Source organism: Myotis myotis, unplaced genomic scaffold (genome assembly GCF_014108235.1).
Source record: "Myotis myotis isolate mMyoMyo1 unplaced genomic scaffold, mMyoMyo1.p scaffold_m19_p_19, whole genome shotgun sequence".
Lineage (NCBI taxonomy): Eukaryota > Metazoa > Chordata > Mammalia > Chiroptera > Vespertilionidae > Myotis > Myotis myotis.
The window spans coordinates 26,844,106-26,856,941 of record NW_023416323.1 but is presented as its reverse complement, the minus strand read 5'-3'; positions in this window follow the sequence as shown (position 1 = coordinate 26,856,941).

Here is a 12,836-nt window from a genome sequence, read left to right as displayed (position 1 = left end):
CAGGTGAGCGTGGTTGGAGATGAAGAGGAGCTGATGGAGACTGCGAGGCTTCCCGCCTAGAGCCGGGAGCCCCGAGGCCACCAGAGAGGGAGGGTCAGGGCAGGGTCCCTCTCCCCGAAAATGTGGGCCCCACGAAGGGAGTGGCCTCTGCTTCACGTCAGGTGTCCACGTCCGCACGTCTGCCCTGGTGAGACGGGGATGGGGCTGGTCTGCTGACGCCATCTCCCAGAACGGCGAGGGGCGGGAGGAGGAGAGTGTGACCCGATGGAAAGCCTGGCTGGAACTGGGGTGCCCTCCGGCTGGAACTGGGGCGCCCTCCGGCAGCTGCCCAGCCTGCTGTGTCACCTGGAAAGTTACCTGCACCCGGCTCCTCTGTTCCACGGTGATCCTAACAGTCCCAACCTGCCTGTGTGGCTGTGAGGTTTGAATAAGGTCACATGCGCCAAAGGTTCTTTTGAGAGGGGCTCCTTTTCTTTACAAGGATAGACTCTAAAAGGAGCCCCTGACCTCCATATCCCTGGGCGCCCGGTGTGTGTGTGTGGGGGGGGTGTTCAGGAATTAATGCCCCAAACTGCAAAGCTTTGTGCCTGCGTATGTGTGTAAATACTTCCCCCAGGGGAAGTCTACAGACTGACTTAGAGGGGTGGGGCTTTCAAATGCCTTTCTCAGCTTTAGCGCTATTGACATTTGGGGACAGATAATGCTTTGTCCTGGGGGGCTGTCTATGTATTGTAGGATGATTAGCAGCATCTCTGGCTCTCCGGGTTGTGACAGTGAAAAATATCTCCAGACATTGCCACATGTCCCTGGGGAGCGGAGAAGGGGACAGACTCGCCTCCGGTTGAGAATCACTGCTTGGCGATGTCCCCTGTGCAGCGAGCCCTCGGGAAGTGGCTGCTGGCTGTGCTGACGTTTAGCATGATTACTTTCTTTTTTTTTCACTCTATTTAAAAATTATTTTTGATTGATTTCAGAGAGGAAGGGTAAGGGGGAGAGAGAGAAGCATCAGTGAGGAGAATCATTGATTGGCTGCCTCCTGCACGCCCCCTACTGGGGATCGAGCCCGCAACCCGGGCATGTGCCCTGACCGGGAATCGAACCGTGACCTCCTGGTTCATAGGTCGCCGCTCAACCACGGAGCCACGCCGGCCGGGCAAGATTACTGTTCTGTTGGTCTCTGCCTACTTGCCTACTTCCAGGCGCGGTCTGGCGGGTCCTGTGAGATCCTGCCACAGGCGTTTCTAAGTTGCTGGCCTGCAGCCCTGTTTCTCTGACATCACTGGTCCCCGAGTTTGCGGGGCAGCGGTACCTGACCGGGACTCAGTTTTCATTGCAATCTCAATTGTGAGTTCCTTTACCATGAATGAAAACCTGGGCTACCATTAAAATTAAGCCGGCAGTTCTGTGGGGAAGAAGGCCCCGAGGTCATCTTCTGTGGCGAACACGTTTTTTTCTTTTAACCGTAAACCTCAGAATCGGGAAGGGCCAGCGGGAGGCTGATGGGGACGCACCGGAGGGCCCGACGTTAGGAGATGAGAAGCACCCGCTCGTGGCGCCCCCTGCTGGGGCGTCCTGGGTGTGATGAGGGCCTTTGTCTCTTGTTCAGTGATTGGTTGTCCTCCACAGATGAATGGGGCACAGGGCTGGCTCTCCTCTTGCTTCCCCCTTTACTCCTCCTCTGACATCTTCCCAGTAATTCCAAGCGGGCAGAGGTGTCGCTGCTCACGAGTGATGAAGGTTCATCCGGACGCTCACGGAGCTGCTGGCTCCCGGGGCCCCGTCAGCCATGGGTTCACCAGCGCGGCCCCTGCCATGCCTGCAACCGGGCAGCCAGCGTTGGAAAGGCTGTGGGTCCAGGCGGGAGCGCCCCTGGGTGCGCCCTGCCTCAGACCGCGGGAACCAGTGCCCACCCCGTGTTTGCCTTGAATTGGCCTCTGCTCTGCGGGGTTTGGGGATCTCGTCCACGACCCCGGGGATAAGAGTCAGGGTGAAGTCGGGCTCTGGGAGGTGCCGTCGGAGTCCCCCTGGCAGTCCTAGGACCTGGGAGCTCGGTGGCCAGGGTTCCAAGTAGCACCTGGGGACACTGTGGCTGAGCCGTGACAGTTAGAGTTGGGTGCGGCATGTGCGCCCCGGGAGGGGTGCTGGTTATTTTAAAGCAAAGAGGTGGTTCTTGCTGTAGCTGTTGTCCTGGGATCCTAAACGGTGGGGCTGGGATGGTGAGGGCTGCACGACATCGACCAAGTCGATGGTGCAGGTCATCGACGTGCGGTGCTGGAGATTCTCGTTCCTCATACGAGCGTGGTCGCCATGGAGCTGGGGTATGAGGTGTGGAGTTAACTGCCGATGGCACCTCCAAGCATGCATTTCCTCGGGCTGGGCAGATGGCCCCAGGACTGCGGTGCAGCGGTCAGAACAGTGTGGAATCTTCTTCTTTGCTAGACAGACCGTGGGGGCAGTGCTAGCACGGCCAGTCTCCACAGGTGGGGCCAGCTGGTGGGGGAACCGGGGAGGGGGGGCGGGACTGCTGGGGCAGGTGATGGCAGGGTGGGCCAGGGCCCGGCCACCTTTGTAGGAACCGAGTTGGCTCCTCTTTGACACTGTGACACACACGGTGGCGCTCCCGTGGGCACCTGCACACGTGAAGGGTTTCAGCAAAGCACAGGCGGGACCTTAGATGAGCCTGGAGTGGACCTCCGGGAGGGCAGAGGACTTACAGACTGGCTCCTTGGTGGTGGAGCCACCGTAGGCGGCATCTTTATCAAACCCAGGCCGCAGGGGGCTGTCTGCGAGCTCTGCTGTTGGTAGACCCTCTTGGGAAAAGAGGAATTTGTTCCTGGGGGAACCATCAGGTGGACGGACAGGGTGGTGGCCTCCCCCGTGGGCTGGGCGTCTTGGTGTGACCATGGGAATCATGGAAAGGACCGGTGGCCTGTGGCGTCCAGCTCTTTAGAAGGGAAGGGTTTTTTGCATGTATTGTGTGTGGGGGGGGGGCAGCTGTACCAACTGGGAGGCAGGCACTGCACTGGAGGCCTGCGGCGACCCCTGGGAACCGCTGCTGGGCCTTCCTGGCCAGGCCGGGCTCGGTCGGCAGCAAGAGGGCGCGTCCACGGGTTGGCTTGTTGGGAGCGAGATGTCACCTCTTCCAGTGGTTGGGCCCCGGCGCCGGCTGGTCGCTGCGCGGCTTCCAGGATGTCTCCTGTGACGGTTGACTTCCCGGAGCCGCTTTGCGGGTCACTGTTTATTGCAAGAGTCTTTCTCGGTGTGTTTGTCCCGAAATGTGTGTCCCGTGGGCGGTCCCCCGTCTGTGCTCATGGCTCTCCTGTTTAGAACACAATGTACATTTTACAGGGCCTCGTTTTTCTCATTTTTTTCTTCAGGTCTCGGGTTTTCTCTGTGCTCGTGTTCACGTCCTCAAGCGGCTTCTGCTCTCCCTCCTTCCCGAGGGGCCGCCTGGCTGTGCGCCCACACGCCCGTGGCCCACGGCCTGCATCGAGGCCCGCGCGGTTTTGCCATTTATTTTCCAGGTGAGCACGGACCGCATGCAGGGAGCATTCCCTCCTTCCTTGCCTTGCTTTTTAAAAAAATGTTTCTATTGATTTTTGAGAGAGAAAGGGAGAGACGGAGGGAGAAGGGGAGGGAGAGAGAGAGAAACGTCGCTGAGCGAGAGACGTCGATGGGCTGCTCCTGCGTGCCCACCAGCCCGCCAGGCAGGCCTGCGCCGCAACCCGGGATCGAACCGGCAACCTTTCGGTGCATAGGACGACGCCCAACCAACTGGGCCACACTGGCCGGCGGCCTTCCCCCTCTGATTGTCCCAACTCCTGCCCGCTGGAGGGACGCGCGGCGCCCCTGGGATTGGAAGGCTCTTTTTCTTCCTGACTTCATTTGTGCTGCAGGGCCCTGCTCGCTGCTGGGGGCCCTGCCAAGGCGCGTGCGACGTGCCTCTTGACCTTCTCCATAGGGCACAGGCTGTACGCCTTCCTCGTTGCCCCTGCGATGGCAGAGCGGGGCCTCTGTCCGGGAGAGGAGGATGCGGCCGCCTCGTTGGTACCACTGCGGACAAGATGTATTTGGTCGGACTCGTCAGACTGTGTTTTCCTTACCCTGGCATTCAACTGCTTTCTCTGACTTGTCGCTCCCGCGATGCCGCAGCGAGCGGGGTGCGCCCTGCGCGGGGCCGGGGGCCGGGGGCCGGGGGCCGGGGGCCGGGTGCGTGCTCACGGACCGGACCAGCTCTCCTAGCGGAGAGAAGCTCTGTGGCCTGGGTTCGCTTCTGCTCTAACACGCTTTCTCCGGAACGCGGGGCCTCCCTGCCGCCGGGCCCGTTTCGCTTGCCCTTTCTGTTTTTGCTGTGGCTCTTCAGCGCCCCTGCCAGCCGCCGTGGCCTTGATGAAATAGCCCATCTTCTCAGGGGTGTCTCTGGACGTGAGTGATTTTCAGGAAACCAGCGGCCAAGAAGAGTGGCCCTGGAAAGGGAGTCCCGAGTAGCAGCCCCCCTTCTTCAGCACTTTGGGGCGAGCTGAGGAGTCCCCCCGCCAGGCTGATAACTGGGCGCTGGCAGTACTCCTGGGGGCTCCGGAGGCCAGGTCTGTGTTGTGATCAGGAGACGCTCCGAGACTTCGCTTGGCGTGGTTTTCTTCACGAACTCTCAGAAACCCTGCTTTTCCTAAGCCTTGACCTTCCAGTTGCAATGTCTGCTCTAACAGACGTTCGCAGTCCCTCTGAAGGGGGGATGGTGAGATGCTGGGTCCTGTTGGGAGCGGCCAGGGCTGACAGCCCCGCTCCCGCCTCCTGCTCCCCGCAGGCCGTGGGCCCTGCTCTGCCCCGGCTGGTGCGTTTGTCCCTGTTGCGGGAGGGCGGGCTGCTCCGGGGCCTGCAAGCTGTGCGTTCACACCCTCCGTGCGTGCCGTTTTGTGCCTTGAAATGGAGGAGGCCCCGTGTTCTCTCAGCACTGGGCCCTCCTGTCATTTACCTGGTTGGTCCTGAAGAGGGGCGGTTCCAGAGTAGCCAGTGTCCCTGGAATATGACTGAGGGCAGAGGGAGGGGCCCATCGGAATCCACGAGATGGGCGGGATGAGAGACGGGCCTTCCGTGTGGGGCTCCGGGGGGTGAGCATGTGTGATGGTGCCCGTGCAGCAGCCGGGGCCGGGGGCAGGGCTGGGTCTGCCTAGTTTCTTCTCTGTATAACCCCCAGGGTGAGTGCAGCCTGACGCCTGGGGTTCGAGTTCCGAACTCTGTCCCACGTGAGACACGTCACAGCTGAGGAGCGGAGTGGCAGTGGGACGTGCTGTCCTTGACGAGCCGCCCGTCGGGGCGGGGCCCTGGGCAGCGTCTGTGGATCGCGATGTCCCTGTCGCTGGTTTAACGTGAGGGAGCGCGTGCCCTTTGTGTACACCCGCGGGATCTGAGCTCAACTGCTTCTCAGCCTCTGACCTTCCGTCCAGTCTGGGTTTTTTGCGTCTCTGCTGGGTCCCCCCCGCCCCCCGCCCCCCGCCAGGCACTCCCACTCATGCACCTTAAAAGTGTCCACTTGCAAGGATGACAGACAGTCCCCCCAACCCCTTCTGTCTCTTTCTGCCTATTTCTCCGTTGGGTACGATTCTTCCCACCTGGCCAGCACTCCCACCCTCATCCCCGCAACTGAACAAGCCCCTCGGTGAACGTGTGGTCTCTTCATAGTCTATGGCATCTCCCCAACCCGCCTGCCTTCCCTGTCCCGGCAGCTGCTCCCCGAGGCCAAATCCCCCTCTCCCTCGACTCCTCACTGCTCATGGACATGGAAGATCCTGAGGCTGGGTGCCCCGGGGAGGGTCTCTGTGTGCTGTCAGCTCTGTCCTGGTCGACTGCCGGCTGCCGCTGGGTTGGGGAGCCTGTAAGTATTTCTCTTGGGGGTGGGGTGGGTGGGACCCTCTGGTGCAGAGGGTGCATTGAAGCTCAGGCCTCAGTTCATGGCAGATTGTCATCCCCGCCTTCTATTGCTATGTCGTACGAAAGAATGGCACCGGATCCTCCGCAGGCTCGCTGCACCTTGCTCTGCTCAGCAGGTGTGTTCTTTGCAGCCTTATTGCACTTAAACTGCGGGTACCATTTGCTGGGAGCGGAGAGCCAGGAAGTGAGTCAGGCTTCTCTGCACTGGCCTGGTCGCAGGTCCTCTCATGTCCATCTTCATCTTCAATTTTATTTTCTTCCTTCCTTTGCAAGCCATGACTGCTCCATCTCCGTAAGCGGAAGCTGATGGGCGCCAGCGTGTTCACTCCTTCTTTGTTGAATAAATGCCTGCCATCGGCAGCGGCATGATATGTTTTCTGTTCCTTCGGTTTCACTAGCTTTGTGCTGCTGCTTTCCTTCTTGAGTCAGTGGACAAGCGGACCGGCTCTTTGGACTGATGAGGTGCTTTGGCAAAGGGCGCAGGGTGGGGGGTGTTATATCATTTCTTATTCTGTTCCTTTTTACACTGTTTAAAAAAAAATTTTAGAGGACATTTATTAAAGCTGGGGACAGTGAAACAAGGAAGGGCCTAGGATAGAAGAAGTGACAGGAGAGAGACGAGGCGGGGATGGGAGCCCAGGCTGGCGGCTTCGGCTCACTAAGAAGTCAGATGAAAGGGGGCCTTGGGGACGTATTCGGGGGCTGAGCCCAGCACCAGCGGCCGCTGCCCCGTGGCTCCCTGGTGGCAAGTCCTGTGGGCTCCTTAGCGTTTGGGAGAGGCAGGCCTGAGGGGGAGGAAGAGGCAGGAGGGGAAGGGGGGGGGATGCTCCTGGAAGGGACGGCATGCCTACACCGTGTGTTTCACATGTGATCTCCCTCCTCTACAATCTGAAAACTCACCGAGATTCCCCAAAGAGCTTTTGTTTATGTGGGTTAAAGCTATTGCTGTCTACCGCATTAGCCATCGAAGCAGAGACGGTGAGGAGCGGGTAGTGATTTATTTGAAGGTAGCAATGAGGAACACATGGCATGTGAACGTAAGTAACATGCTAGCATTATTATGAAAGTAGTTTTGCCTCTGCAGACGGCCGTTCAGTAAGGTGTCCGTTTGTCCCCCATGTGAAAGGGCGCTGTGAGGGACACAGTCTGGAAAAGGAATTCTGTTTGTATTATTTGATACACCTGCCTCTGGAAAGAAACTCCAACATGTTTTATATTTGAAATGTGTTGTGTTTGCTCAGGTTCTGTGGGCTTGCCCCCTGGGTTTACTGATGCGTGCCGTTGCCTATAATACGGAAGATGGGTCTAGAGGACTGAGATTCTGTGTCTTGCCAGAAAACCCTTTGCTGCTTCATGTTGAATTTTTCATGCCCTGGAATAGATTATTTTAAAACACACTGAGCAAAAACCCCTCACTTATGAACAAGCCATGTTTATCTGCTTATTTTAGTCATTGCACGAGCCAAGCCTGCACAGGTTTTTTAACAAGAGAATTAAGATATTATTTACCTCTGTAGAGAGTTAGGTCAGGGGGTTTTAGGACATTAATCGGTTGTGCAACCACCAGCACTATCTAATTCTACCTAATTCCAGAACATTTCCCCAATGAAACCCCATCCTCATTAGCAATCACTCCCATTACTCTCCCCACCCGCAGCCCCTGGCAGCTGTTAATCTGCTGTCAGCACCAATGGTTGCCTATTCTGGACATTTCATGTAAATGGAATTATACAATGTGTGGCCTTTTGTGGGCTTTTTTTGCTTAGCATGATGTCTTTGAGGCTCATCCATGTTGTAGTATGGATCAGTGCTTCATTGCATTTTATGGGTGAATAATATTCCATTGTTTGGATATACCACTTTGTTAAAAATTAAGTACAACTGCCATTAGGACTGATAGCTGCAGGAAGCTGTTTAATCATATCTGCAGAAGATGGGGCCTCACTGGATGCCATAGGGAGACTGATACTTGTTCAGTCGCCCCAAATGCGAGCTTGAGTCCTTCAGCATCTCTGGCCTCTCGTAGCCTCATCCTGCTGGGTGTTTTTGCTAAGGCAGCGTCTACTTCGTACTCGGGCGTGTGTGAGAGCTGCTCCGTGGTTGACTTGTGGCCAAGGAACGTAGGTATCTTCGCTCCTCTTCCTTGTGTTTGCAACCTGGCACAGGTTTGGGAAGCTCACAGGAGCAAGGCGTTCCTGCCCCTCCAGTCTTAGAGCCTTTAGAAAAGGGAACACGGATGGGCCATGTTCCTCCAGGAGGCTGTGTTCTGGCTCCAAATGGCTTAAGCTCATGGCCGACTCCAGAAAGTAGACTAGCGTGAGGCAGACCTTCCTCGATGAAGGCCCTCATCACCATATACGGCATCATCTCAGCAAAGGTGGCCATGAGCTCAACCTGCGCAATGAACGCTTGGGCCATCGGCCCCACAGGGACGTGTTCTGCAAGTTCTAACAGTCTGCGGCGTTTCTTTCTTTTTCTAAATCACTAACAAGAGTAGGACTTTAAGAACGCATTTATTTGTGAATCTACGTCAGTAGGTTTTGAGGATGCGGCAGCTTGCTTCTTTCGGGGCTGTAGGGCAGGAGGGTTTGCTTGTGGTTCAAGACAAGGGGTTAACTCAACGTGTCCTTGAGGTGGGTGAGTCGAGACATGCGAATAAAGGTTTAACCTACTTATAAGTCTTTTGATGTCATCTATACTTTCTTGCATCTCTTTGAGCTTCTTCTCGTTGCTTCGCGCCCTCTGTAACACCTCCTGAAGAAGTGATGTAGTAGCCTCAGGAGGCTTCCTGAGCACTTCGATCAATTGAAGCAAAGTGGACTGCAAATTGCAAATTACAACTCGTATTGCTTGGTCGAGGCTCTGGGCTGAGAGCATTCCTTGAACCTGGCTCATTGTCTGTGCTATTGTTTTTGGGCCTAGTGATGTAGATTCTTCTGAAGCTGCCGTTTCAGCAACTTCTACAGTTTCCGCATCTGAGAGGATGTCTCGGCGTAACCTTGTTGTTGTTGATGTTCTACTTGGGCTCTTCTGGGTTACTTGTCCAGATTCCTGGGTGGTTGTGGTCTTCCTCGCCCTCTTGGCGGACTTTGCCCTTGTGGCTGGATGGGACATGGTTTGGTTTCTTTGTGGTGGATGTCGGGTGGGGATCCGTGGCGGTCTGATGGGTGCCTTTGTGGACATGATGTCCCTGCTGTTCCTTTCCCTGAGATCGGGAGCCAGAGGGGTGACCCCTGGCCGAATGGTCGAGGACATTGCATTGAGTCGCTTCTTTATCTGCTGTGGTTCCCCTACAAGATGGTAGAGAAGTGATAAGGTGGATTTGACAATTCCATTTTGTGTGTCATCTGGTACGGTGACCCCTTTAAGGACCCCTGGGGCCACTTCGCCCCGAGCATCTGGACGGCTCCTGTCAGGTTCCATGAGGTTTTGAGTACCAGGAGTCACGGCGTTTAGCTGAGGGAAAACAGCAAGGAGAGCTGAGAGCGTGACCGCCGTTCTCCGTTCCCACGGCGAGGGCTGTCGCTGGGCTGGGTGTCGGCCCCACCGAACTCGAGTGTGAGCGACACTGTGTGCCACCACGTTCTGAGTCTCCGTTTACCAGTGGATGAGGGTTGGGTTGTCTCCGCGTTTTGGCTCTTTTGAATTATGCTGCTGTGAACATTTGTGTGTAAGTTTGTAGGTGGCCATAGGTCTTCAGTACTCTTGGGTCTGTTTCCCTTTAAATTGTATCACTTAATTAAACAGGTAAGCAGGGTTTGTCAGGCACCTGTGCTCACATATTAATCAAGAGTCTGGATCTCTTTTGACAATTCTTTAGATTTTGCCTTCCCAAATATTTTAATAAATACAGAAAAAAAATGGAAGGGAACATTCAGGATGTCTTTGACACCTCTGATGGTCTTTGAGATTGCCCAGGGGAGCCCTGGAAAATCAGACATTTGTTTTTGCACCTCATTAAGAGAGATGCCAGGAACGATTGGGTTTGTGTGATGAGTTACTATTGTAAGATTTGCATGAGGAGAGTTGTCAGATCAGAAGACATGTTCAGCTTTCCTGAGGCTAAGCTTATATGGATGAAATGTTAACGTATTTTAGACATTGTACGTTTTACGAGGAGTCCCTGGCGGGTTTTCAGTCCCCACTGCCCACATGTGTTTACCCTCAGGGGAGACACCCATTAAAGTCATGAAATAGTTCTGTACTGGATCCTGATGGAGAAACGTCCGTCCTCCAGGCTGACATTATTGGTTAGAGCAGCGGTTCTCAACCTTCCTAATGCCGCGACCCTTTAATACAGCTCCTCATGTTGTGGTGACCCCCAACCATAAAAGTATTTTCGTTGCTACTGCATAACTGTAATGTTGCTACTGTTATGAACCGTAATGTAAATATCTGATGGTCTTAGGCGAACCCTGTGAAAGGGTCGTTCGACCGCCAAAGGGGTCACGGCCCACAGGTTGAGAACCGCTGCTTTAAAGGATGGACTCTGGGTGCAGGCCTCTGAGCTGCCAGGACTTAAGCAGCTCTCAGACTATCCCTTCGACCAAGGACCGAGCCAGGGTGTCCAGGGCTCGTCTTTGTCCAGAAGCAGCCGGCTTCGTGAAAGCGGACGCTAACCCCAGATCCAGCGGAACGAGAGTGGACTAGGTGGGAGTGCGGGAAGGGGTGCAGGAGCTCCCTGTGGGTATTTAAACTCTTGCTCCTGTTGATTTAATGCTGGGTTTTCCGGCTCTGTGAGGAAGCCTCGTCTTTTTCCGCTCCCTGTAACCCACACCAATGTTGTAGACTCTCCTCTTGTAAATGGAAATAAAACTTTTCAAAATTATCTTTGGTTTTTCATTGGTGTGCAGCGGCATCTCATTGTGTTTTTTAAAAATATATATTTTTATTGGTTTCAGAGAGGAAGGTTGAGGGAGAGAGTTCGAAACATCAGTGATGAGAGGGAATCATTCATCAGCTGCCTCCTGCACGCCCCACAAGGAGGATCGAGCTGCCACCTGAGCACGTGCCCTGACTGGGAATCGAACCGTGACCTCCTGATTCATAGGTCGATGCTCAACCACTGAGCCACGCCTGCTGGGCTCATTGTGGTTTTGCACTTCCCTAATGGTTAATGATGTCCATCACCTTTTACACAAGTGTTTGCTATTGATATATGCTCTTCCGTGAAGTGTCAGGAGGTAAGATGTTGAAGGTACTTGCACACCATTCGTTCCAAGCTTCCCATGCTACAGATGGGGGACTTGAGACCCAAGGCGGGGTGTCTGGCCAAGTTCTCCCAGCAGACTGGGGTCTCTGAATGAAGCAGAGGACGGGTGTAAGGAGGAACGAGCCCCTGAGCCAGGCTTCTGGGCCGTTTCCAGTACCTCCATCTCTTGAGCATCCGCCCAGCCCCTGCCATGGGATCCGTGTGTGCAGGTGAGCCGCCAGGCTGGGGCAGACAGAATTGTTCCCTTGGGGTGTCGGCCAGGTTTGGAGGGCTCACGTTCCCAACGCAGGAGGCAGGGGACCAGGTGGCGTCCTCTCTGAGGGGTGGCAGGGGTGTAGGATTTCACAGATTTGGAACCAACCGGGTCCTTATGAGCCCTGGGCAGCCCCAGGATGCCCGGCTGGAGGTAGAGGCAGCAGCCTCAGTGAATGTGCCCCCACAGCTGCCCCTTGGCCGTGCTGTGTGCCAGGCACGGTGCTACGTGTGTGTGCCCCTCGGATCGCCTCCGTCCTCACAGGAACACGGAGGAAGACGTGTTCTCACCATACTTCATGCTGTGACAGGAAGGTGGGTGGCAGGACCATGTTTCTGCCTGTGTGTTTACTTCCTGTGGCTGCTGTAACCAACGACCACAAACTTGGTGGCTTAAAACAACATGGATGCGTTTTCCTGCAGCTCTGGGCGTCAGAAGTCCACAATGGGCTGCAGTCGAGGAGTCGCAGGCTCTTCGGGGGAATCTGGTCCTGCCTGGCCTGGTTTCCAGGTGCTTCCCGCCTCCATCTGGAAGGCTGTCTGAGGCTCTCACCCGCGTCACTCTGACCTGCCTTTGTCTTCCACACCCAGGGACCCTCCGATGCTCAGGCCCACCTGGATCGCCCAGGACGCTCTCCCTAAGGCCAGCTGCTTGGAACAAAGCCTTAGTTCTGCTTTGCCGGGTAACAGTGGGTTTACTACGTCCAGGGATTAGGGCTCAGACATGTTTCGGGGCCATTGCTCTGGGGAGTTGAGGGGCCCTAGGTGAGGAGGAGGTTTGACTTCAGAGAGGAAGGTAGAGGGGGAGAGAGTTCGAAACATCAATGAAGAGAGAGAATCATCAATCAGCAGGAGTGTGGGTTGAGCAGGTGTTGGCAGAGCGATAGGGTGGGAGCACCCCCCTTGAGGGAGTTCTAGCTGGGCGTGGGGTGGGGTGGGGTGCGGGGGGGCAGGTGGCCGGAACGCACACGGGGCCTGGGGTCATAGTGCTGTGGAGAAAGATACGCCTGGAGGGGCTATGGCGTTGGGGGGAGGGGGCAAAGGGGAGCAGGGGCCGCGGGCCTCACTGAGAAGGTGCCAGTTGGGCCAAGACTGAAGGAGGAGAAGGAGGCGTCACAAAGCAGCCGGAGAAAAGGAGTGAAATTCCAACCCCTCCGTGGGCCCAGGGCCCTTCGCTAGCCGGTCCTGTCTGGTCCTTGAGCTTTCTTTCTTTTTTTAAAAAAATGTATTTTTATTGATCTCAGAGAGGAAGGGAGGCGGAGAGAGAGAGAGAGAAACATCAATGATGAGAGAGAATCATGGATTGGCTGCCTCCTGCACGCACCTCACTGGGGATTGAGCCCGCAACCCTGGGCACGTGGTTTCGGACTTGGTTTCGGACTGCCATGTGCCACCTCTGACCCTCGGGGCTGTGTCACCAACTAGCTTCAGTACCGCCTGTCCC